We start from the raw sequence: 10593 nt of genomic DNA on the forward strand, positions 1-10593 counted from the left end.
TGATTGACAGCTGCTATGGTAAGAGGGGACGGGACTGGATAACCGAGCGGGAGCGGCTGGTCCTCCAACCAATCGGAGTGAATGAGGGGCGGGGCTCGGATCTCCCTCATTGGCTGAAACTCTGCATCATTTTGAAAGCTGGTTTGTCTCAAACCCCAGGAGAAAACTGGACCTTTCTGTTTGTGGCTTTAAGCAGCCGAAACCCTGTGGGTGGGGAGCAAACATTTCAACATTTGTTACTGTAATGTGGCAACAAGTTGAAATAATCCGCAAAAAATTGAAGGGCTGATTTACTAGGCAGACAGGGAATGTCACCATGAGAATAAGGAGTCTCTGGATTCAGTTGGTGGACAGGCAGAAGGGTTAGAACAACAGAGACTATGAAGGAACAACTGAGGAATCTTTCTGACCAATTTAATATTAATAATCTTTATTGTTACAAGCAGGCTTACATTAACACTTCAGTGATGTTACTATGAAAAGCCCCTAGTCACCACATTCCGGCGCCTGTTCGGGTACACAGAGAGAATTCAGAATGTCCAAACCACCTAACAGCACGTCATTCAATTTGCAATCAGTTTGGAGATAATGCTGATATTTTTCATTCCAAAACACTTTGCCTTAAAAGAAGCCAAATCTTGAAAAGGCAATGCCTTTTGTTTAAATCATCACTGTGCTGTTCAGTGGAAATGATTAACTTCTCTGCTCTCAAGGGTGTTGGAACAAACATTGTCAAATGTTCACAACTGTGTTGACTTTACGTAACTTTATTTTCAGATATGAAATGAGTTAGCACAACGGCTTCACAGCGCCAGGGTCCCAGGTTCGATTCCCGGCTTGGGTCACTGGCTGTGCGGAGTTTGCATGTTTTCCCTGTGTCTGCGTGGTTTTTCTCCGGGTGCTCCAGTTTCCTCCCACAGTCCAAAGATCTGCATGGTTAGGTAGATTGGCTATGCTAAATTGCCCTTGGAGTACAAAAAAGATTAAGTGAGGATGGAGGTGTGGGGATAGGGCGGAATTGTGGGGATGGGGCGGAGGTGTGGGTTTGGGTGCGGTGCTCTTTCCAGGGGCCAGTGTGGACTCGATGGGCCAGGTGTACTCCTTCTGCACTGTAAATTCTATAAATTCTATGAAACACCATTTTAAACTTTGTATTCTCAATTCTTTTGGCAACTTTTTCAGCTTTGCCCAAATTTGTTTTGCCCCCCTCTTTCTTCAGGCCCTTTTCTAACTGACTCAAATAAAACAAAAGAAAAATAAAAGTAAAACGATGAGCTTTCACAAGTAACCCAAAGCTTCAACCTTCCTAGACCAAAAAGGGTTAAAGAGGATGGAGCTTCCAAAAGCTTGTGAAATCCAATGCAGAACGTTAAGGCTCAAGTTTAACTTCAGAGAATCTGACTTTTCACTGCCTGTTACAATTGTACAAATAAATTGCAATTCATACTTAAAGATTTACTTTCACTCAGTAATTATGATGTCACTTTTCTCAGCACAGACTCTTTAGATTAAATAGCAATTGTTCACTTTGGGTGGCACGGTAGCACAGTGGTTAGCACTATTCCTTCACAGCGCCATTGTCCCAGATTTGATTCCCGGCTTGGGTCACTGGCTGTACGGAGTCTGCACGTTCTATCCGTGTCTGCGTGGGTTTGATCCGGATGCTCCGGTTTCCTCCCACAGTCCAAAGATGTGCAGGTTAGGTGGATTGGCCATGACAAATTGCCCTCAAGTGTCCAAAAAAAGGTTAGGTGGGGTTACGAGGATAGGGTGGAGGTCTAGGGATGGGATGGGGGCATAGCCTCAGGTAGGGTGCTCTTTCCAACGGCTGGTGCAGACTTGATGGGCCGAATGGCCTCCTTTTGCACTGCGAATTCCATGATTCAATGATTATTGGACAATCGCGAGTCAGCCTGAGCCTATGGCCACTCACCATCTGTAACCGTCACAATGGCATGTGATTGACGGCAGTCCTGACCAATAGAATGAGAGGGATGGGGCTGGAGGACCGACAGATAACGGCTGGTCCTCCAACCAATCGGAGTGAATAAAAGGCGGGACCCGCTCTAATTCAAGCATGCGCACTGTGGGTAATGGCGAAGGGGAAGGGCTATGTCTTCAGATGCGAAATCGGTAAGAGGCGTTTAACAATATGAAGGAAGCGGCAGATCGCGCGGGTGGGCGGAAACATTGTGTGAAGTTGTTGTAAGTAGTAAACCTCGGAAATGAGTTTCTGGGTCATAGTTTGTACCGAGCGGGACTGCAGCTCCTCCTGTTCAGCTCGGGTTAACGGCCGCCATCTTTATTGGATGTGCATCTCCTTTGTCCAGCGATGTTCAATGAGTGGGAGGAGCTTGTTCCCCATTGTTCAGAATGGAGACAACTTGTCCATCAAACTGCATTAGTCTTTCAGTCCCAATGTCTTATTGATGATGCAGAGATGGAAAGAAAAGGAAGCCAATGCTGGTCTCCAGATTTAACTGTCTTATTGGAGATCCTGCCCCACGTGTCCAAAGCTCTGCGGCTCGGTTCAGTCACATGAAGACCCGGGGCAGAAACTGATGACAACGAGGGTCAGTGTGCAGCAGGGAGCATGAGCGGTCATCCTGGACCAGGGAGCAGCAGGACTGACTGCGATGGATTTTGGAAACTCCTTTCACAGGGGATTAGAGCATAAGACATAGGAGCAGAATTAGGCCACTTGGGATCTTTCTTGTGATTGTCCTCTGGACGCTTTCCAGGGCCAGCAAACCCTTCCTTAGATATGGGGCCCAAAACTGCTCACAATACTCCAAACGGGGTCTGACCAGAGCCTTCTACAGCTTCAGAAGTACATCCCTGGTCTTGTATTCTAGCCCTCTTGACAGGAATGCTAACATTGCATTTGTCTTCTGAACTGCCGACTGAACCTGTACGTTAACCTTAAGAGAATCGTGATCGAGAACTCTCCAGTCCCTTTGTGCTTCTGATTTCCCCATTTAGAAAATAGTCTATGCCTAAATTCCTCCTTCCAAAGTGCATTACCTCACACTTTTCCACATTGTATTCCATCTGCCACTTCATTTCCCACTCTCCTAGCCTGTCCAAATCCTTCTGCAGCCCCTCTGCTTATTCAATACTACCTGTTCCTCTACAGATCTTTCTATCATCTGAAACTTGCAACAGTGCCTTCAGTTCCTTCTTCCAAATCATTAATGTATGTTGTGAAAAGTTGTGGTCCCAGCACAGACCCCTGGGGCACACCATTAATCACCGGCTGCCATTCTGATAAAGACCCCTTTATCCTCTCTACCTTCTGCCAGTCAGCCAATCCTCTGTCCATGCCAGGATCTTACCCTTAACACCATGGGCTCTTAACTTATTTAACAGTCTCTTCTGCAGCATCTTGTCAAAAGCCTTCTGGAAATCTAAATAAATCACGTCCACTGGTTCTCCTTTGTCGAACTTCCTTGTTACCTTCTCAAAGAACTCTTAACAGATTTGTCAGACATAACCTCCCTTTGACAAAGCAGTGCTAACTCAGTCCTATTTTACCATGCACTTCCAGCTACTCCACGATCTCCTCTTTAATAATGGACTCTAGAGAGCAGCACAGTGGCTAGCACTGGGACTGCGGCGCTGAGGTCCCGGGTTCGAATCCTGGCCCTGGGTCACTGTCCGTGTGGAGTTTGCACATTCTCCCCTTGTCTGTGTGGGTTTCACCCCCACAACCCAAAAGATGTGCAGGTTGGGTGGATTGGCCATGCTAAATTGCCCCTTAATGGACTCTAAAATCTTATCAATGACCGAAGTCAGGCTAACCGGCCTAAAATTTCCCATCTTCTGCCTCCCTCCCTTCTTAAACAGCAGTGTTACATTAGCCACTTTCCAGTCCTCTGGGACCCTTCCTGCTTCCAGTGATTTCTGAAAGATCACCACCAATGCCTCCACAATCTCCTCCAGCTATCTGTTTTAGAACCCTGGCGTGTAGTCCATCCGGTCCAGGTGGTTTATCCACCTTCAGACCTTTCAGTTTCCACAGAACCTTCTCCTTAGTGATGCCACTGCACTCACCGTTTGGAGGAGACCTCAATTCTGTACTGTATTTTAAAATGAACTGGTCCAAGCCTATTCAACCGCTACAAAAAAGGTTGAAACTGACGGACCCCCTGATTTATTTTCTGCCCCACATCCTGACTCCTGCTAAGGGGCCTGTACATAACTCCCATCAGGGTCTTTTTACCTTTGCAATTCTTCAACTCTACCCACAGAGATTCTATGCCTTCTGATCCTATATCGCTCCTTGCTATTGATTTAACTATGACCTCTGGCTGTTCACCGTCCCCCTTCAGGATGTCCTGTGTTCGTTCAGATTATAAGCGCAGGATTTGCACACAGCAAATTCAAACCAGGAGGAATGTTTATCTTTCCTGAATTTCATTTCTGGACTGACAGTGATGCCTTTGTAAACTTCTTTCACAGGGACTTAGAAAAGGATTTGCAGACAGGAAACTCACAACCGATCCTCACATCAAATTCTGACAGCACCATTCGGGTTATCAGGATCTGGATGTTATCGACCTTTGTGTGTAAGCATTGAGTTCAGATCATTATCACTCACTGTGTAAAATTTCTTCCTCATATCTCCCTGTAGATCTTGCTCACAATCTTAAATCTGTGTCCCATAATCCTTTTACAATCTGCTGATGGGAACAGATTTCTTTATCTTTTGCCGGGTTTGCTGTTGTCGTTTCTGGTGCCTGGGTCGTACCGGGTGGTCCGTCCGGTTTCATTCCCTTTTTGAGTATTTGTAGCGGTTGAATAGGCTTGGACCAGTCCATTTTTGGATCCAAAGCGCAATTGAAATCACCTCCAAGAATCAATTGATGTGTATCCAGGTCTGGGATGGATCCCAACAATTTTTTTACAAATGACACATTATCCCAGTTAGGGGCATAGCCATTCACCAGCACCACCAATGTACCCACCAATGACCCACTGACCACCACGTATCTCCCATTCGTGTCCGCAGTGACCGGAAGAGGGACCCCTTTATTGATTAGAATTGCAGCACCTCGAGCCCTTCATCAAAGCCCGAGTGAAACACTTGGCTCACCCCACCGCAGTCTGATCTGATCTCTAACCTGCAAGTGAGTCTCCTGCAAGAACACCATACCAGCATTTAGATTCATTAGGGAGCGAAAACTCTTGATCTTCACTGGTCCACCCAATTCCTTTAAGTTCCAGGTGACCAGCCAAATCAGGGGTCTCCCACCTCCCTTCCCCATCATGGGAATCAGCCATTTGGGGCAGCACGTAGCACAGTGGTTAGCTCTGTTGCTTCACAGCTCAAGACCCCCAGGTTTGATTCTCGTTTTGGGTCACTGTGCGGAGTCTGCATGTGTCTGCGTGGGTTTCCTCCGGGTGCTCCGGTTTCCTCCCACAGTTCAAAGACGTGCAGCTTAGGTGGATTGGTTACGCTAAATTGCCCCTTAGTGATGAAAGGTTAGGTGGGGTTGCTGGTTTAGGGGGATAGGGTGAGGTGCGGGATGGCGTGCTCTTTTGGAGGCTGGTGTAGACTCGTTGGGCCGAATGGCCTCCTTCTGCACTGTATGAAATTTCCACCGTGAGGGACTATCCATTAAATCTTCAAAAAGTACAGGCCTAAGCTCCACCCAAGATGGCCGCCACACACACCCTCAGATTAAAACAAAAATAGTTCTATAGTCGTCATCAGCGAGCTTAAACCCCCCCCCCCCCCCATTTCCCGCCAATGCTCCACATAGACCCAGATTGGATGAAAACCCACCCACAGTCTCTGGTCAAAACTGGTACACTGGCTGCAGATCCCCCCCCCCCCCCATCTTACTCCCATTCACCAGCTTATTGCTGGTGGGGCAGCTCCTCTCAGGACAAAAATAAAATGAAAACAATATTGCCCACCTGGAGGATAAACATATTTCAGAATGCAGTCCCTTTATTAGCCTTAATTTCCAAAGGTGTCTCCCTCTGTTCCCCCCCCCCCCCTCCACCCTTATATCTACTTTGTGCTACCTAAAGAAAATCTCCCTTCATCCCCACACAGAAACACGTGTTTCTATCAGACAATATCAAAGACTAAATACAGGAAATCACAACACCCATCCCACCCCCAGGAAACGTAGATCTTGTCCAATACAGATAACTGGACCCCAGTCCATGTCCTGCAAGCCCGGCTCCTACATCTTGGTACATCCTCACTGGGACAACTGAGTAAATCCCTTCCCACACTCAGAACAGGTGAATGGTCTGTCGCTGGTGTGACTACGGTGATGAATCTCCAGCTCACATGGGGATCTGAATCCCTTCCCACAGTCCCCACATTTCCGCTGTTTCAGCATGCTGCTGGTGTCCTTGTCCCTCTCCATGTTTGACGCTCAGTTAATGTCGTGTCCCAACAGAGAGCATGTGTACGGTCTCTCCCTGCTCTGAACAGTGTGATTTTTTTTTCAGACTGGAAAACTCTCACTCGAGTCGAGTGAGTGTTTCAGGGGGTTTTCAGTCACGCTGATCTTTAAAATCTTTTTCTACAGACAGAACAGACAAACATTTTTGCTTCCACATTCACAGACCAATGATATTCAGGTCCTGATGAATGGAGTGACTGTTAAATCTTGATGTGAAGTTTGATTTGAGTTTCCTTCTGTAAATCCTCCCCTTGTTATTAAATCCTCCAGTAAAAGGAGTTTACAAAAGTCTGCACGGTGGCTCAGTGGTTAGCTGAGGACCCGGGTTAGATCCCGGCCCCGGATCAATGTCCGTATGGAGTTTGCACAGTCTCCCCGTGTCTGTGTGGGACTCACCCCCACAATCCAAAAAGATGTGCAGGGTAGGTGAATTGGCATCGCTAAAATTACTGGGTTACGGGAGAACGGGTGGAGGTGTGTGGCTTGGGTAGGGTTCTCTTTCCAAGGGCCAGTGCCGACTTGGTGGGTTGAATGGACTCCTTCTGCACTGTAAATTCTGTAAACCCCTTAATTGGGGAAAAAATGAATTGGGTACTCCAAATATACATATTTTTTAATTAAATAAAAAACAAAAGCCATCACCGACAGCCCAGGATAGATATTTTGAACAGACCATTCTAGTTTCGCTGTAACATTATTCCCTGTCCCACACACTCTCCCTCCTCCCTGGGCTGAAATGCAAACCCATCTCACCATCTGCACCATTTCTTTCCTCCACTCCCAGTTTTCTCCCTCCCTCTCCTCTGCCTGGGTTCAGTTCTCCCACTCCTGTCTGCAGACTGACAATAAAATCAATAGTTCTTATTGGGGGCTTGGGGCCTCCAGCGGGTGTTCGTGAATCCTCCCCGCCCACCTGCCAGGGTTTCCTTCCTTGCCAGAGATCAGAGTCCTCATTGATGACTTGAGCCCAAATTGGAACCAAGCTAAATTGCACAGCGGTTAGCACTATTTCATCACAGCGCCAGGGTCCCAGGTTCTATTCACGGCTTGGGTCATTGTCTGTGTGGGGTCTGCACATCCTCCTCATGCGTGGGTTTTCCTCTAGGTGCTCCGATTTCCTCTCTCAAGCCCCAAAAGTCATGCTTGTTAGGTGAATTGGACATTCTGAAATCTCCCACTGTGTACCCGAACAGGCACCACCGGAATGTGGCGACGAGGGGCTTTTCACAGTAACTTCATTGCAGTGTTAATGTAAGCCTCCTTGTGACAATAAAGATTATTATAATTCAAGGGGGGGGACAATTTCATGCAGATTTGCGGCTCCACAAAGTGTTTCCAACTCCTCCCACCCTTCTCCTGAACAGGTTGACGCATTTATTTGTCTGACTAAAAGGATGGTCACTGGTGGCACAGTGGTGCAGCGGTTAGCACTGCTGCCTCACAGCACCGGGTTCGATCCCAACCCCGGGTCACTATCCATGAGGAGTTTCACATTCTCACCACGTCTACGTGGGTCTCACCTCCACAACCTTGAGATGTGCCGGGTAGCTGGATTGGCCATGGCAAATTGCCCTTTAATTGGAAAAAAATAATCAGTTATTCTAAATGGTCTCTTTCCTAATGTTCACAATTAAAGGGGTGGGTTCCCCAGGAGGTGGCTGACATTTCAGTGGACGGTAAATTAATAATGGACAGAGATATGTCCCGTGCTCTTGTATGGCATTTGCTAGATATATTATTTACAGTTTGTAGTAAAGTATTATTTCTCTCCTAAAACAAGACTGTAGCTACGTTATAGATTTCCAGTCATCTCTTCCCTCACAGGGTTGTTAGTCTTTGGATTTCTCTTCCACAGGGACCAGTTGTATCTGGGGGTCATTGAATATATTGAAGCACACGTTTGGCAGATATTTTATTGTCGATGGAGTTCAGGGTTATGGGGAACAGGCAGGAAAATAGAGAGAAAACTGAGATGAGGAGGGATTTCTTCACTCGAGGATGTGGTGAAGCTTTGGAATTCTGTACCCCAGAGGAATGTGGATCCTCAGTCATCAGATGTGTTCAAGACAAATAATGATAGGTTTCTCGATATTGAAGATATCGAGGGATATGGGGATCTTGTGGGAAAATGGTCCTGAGGTAGATCAGCCAAGGATCGCATTGAATGGTTGAGCAGACTCAAGTGGGCCAATTGGCCTACTCTTGCTCCTATTCTAATCTCTGTGTCCTGGTCAGGAAGCAGTGAGCTGTGCTTGGATCTGTCAATCAACATGAATCCGCACCTTCGGGAGAATTGGGAGGGTAAATATTAGATACAGCGGAGTGAGAATGGAGGGAGATTGTGTGGGATGGAGATTCGCAGCTTTTGGAGAACTAGAGGAAATAATGTTCCTTAGGAAGTAGTATTGTCTGCTCTGAATTCCTAACTCATACCAACAATGATGAATTTTGTCAATTGTTTTTGAAGGATATTGGAAGAGGAGGAATTACAGACAGAAATCTCAAACATCACGTCTTGATGTGACAAACTCACTCGATTCCTTCTGATCTGAATATCATCGGGGCAAAGGAGATATTTTTGTGCGACCTGTTGGCTTCCAAAAGGTTTTAAACGGGAGTGTGACATGAAAAGCACCGAGACCCACACAACACACACCCGAGTGAGAGTGTTCCAGTGAACTGACTGTGGAAAGAGCTTTGACCAGTTCCGCAGCCTAAAGAAACATCACACCATTCACAGTGAGGAGAGACAGTGCACATGTTCTGTGTGTTGACAAGGCTTCCGCTGATTGTCCAATCTGGAGAGACGTGAGGAGACCCAAAACATGGAGAAACCGTGGAAAGGTGTGGACTCTGAGCTGGAGGTTCATCGACGCAGTCACACTGGGGAGAGGCTGTTCACCTGCTCTCAGTGTAGGAAGGGATTCACTCAGATATCCAGCCTGCAGACACATCAGCGAGTCCACACTGGGGAGAGGCCATTCATCTGCTCTCAGTGTGGGAAGGGATTCAGTCAGTCAGCCACCTTGCAGACACATCGGCGAGTTCATACTGGGGAGAGGCCATTCACCTGCACTCAGTGTGGGAAGGGATTTGGTGATTCATCTACCCTGCGGAGACATCAGCAAGTTCACACTGGGGAGACGTCATTCATCTGCTCTCAGTGAGGGAAGAGATTTATTGATACATCCACCCTGCGATTCAGTGATTTTTTTTTTTTTTTCCCATCCTGGAGAGACATCAGTGGATTCACACCGGGGAGAGGCCATTCATCTGCTCCCTTTCAGAATGGATTCATACAGTTACCCAATCTGCGGAAGGGATTACATGGAAAAATAGAATATAGAAGCAGGAAGTGGCCATTTGGCCCTTTGAGCCTGCTCCACCATTCATCGTGATCATGGCTTATTATCCAACTCAATAGCCTAATCCTGCTTTCCCTTTCATAAACTTTGATCTCCTTCGCCCTAAGTGCTATATCTAACTGCTTCTGCCATATGGCAGCACAGTGATTAGCACTGTGGCTTCACAGTGCCTGGGTCCCAGGTTCGATTTCTGGCTGGGTCACTGTGTGGAGTCTGCATGTTCTCCCCGTGTCTGCGTGGGTTTCCTCCGACTCGTCCCGAAAGATGTGCTGTTCGGTAATTTGGATATTTTGAATTCTGCCTCCGTGCACCCGAACAGGTGCTGGAACGTGGCGGCAAGGAGATTTTAACCGTAACTTCAATGCAATGTAAGCCTCCTTGTGACAATAAAGATTATTATTCTTGAAAATGACGATTTCGAGTTCTTTTTGCTCTCAGTCTGGTCTCAGTAAAATTACCAAGTCAGATTTATAGGTTAAAAATCTATTTTATTCCAAGCAGCTTGCAAGCTAGACTCGCTCTGATAACACAGGACACCAACACAGTCCCTGAGATTCCCGGAGCAAGTGAGAGACAAAGGGGCAAAGCACCTCGTTTTCATATACATTCATGTAGCATCAAGTTTCACATACACATGACCAAATTACACACAACCAAATAAGGCAACGGTGGCAAATGCGAAGCTCCCATAGGCTTTCCCCACATCCCTTAACCCTGAGGCCCCTTTCACCAGTATCTCCTACAACAAAGAAATGGTCCCAGTGGCTGCCCATCCCGCCCCCCTCTTCCTGCCTTGAATCCCA

General features: G+C 47.0%; 1 long non-coding RNA gene across 3 annotated transcripts; it reads left to right on the forward strand.

Annotated features, from left to right (window-relative positions):
- Positions 1 to 2083: 2083 nt before the first annotated feature.
- LOC140419498 (uncharacterized) lies at positions 2084 to 10199 on the forward strand. Of its 3 annotated transcripts, none has more exons than XR_011945824.1 (3): positions 2084 to 2133; positions 4462 to 4568; positions 8893 to 10199. It is a non-coding gene; the product is annotated as an uncharacterized lncRNA (long non-coding RNA). The 3 variants fall into 3 exon arrangements; XR_011945826.1 differs by having other exon boundaries at positions 2096 to 2205; XR_011945825.1 differs by lacking the exon at positions 2084 to 2133 and adding an exon at positions 2324 to 2911.
- Positions 10200 to 10593: the final 394 nt, after the last annotated feature.

This window comes from Scyliorhinus torazame, chromosome 5, assembly GCF_047496885.1.
Source record: "Scyliorhinus torazame isolate Kashiwa2021f chromosome 5, sScyTor2.1, whole genome shotgun sequence".
NCBI lineage: Eukaryota > Metazoa > Chordata > Chondrichthyes > Carcharhiniformes > Scyliorhinidae > Scyliorhinus > Scyliorhinus torazame.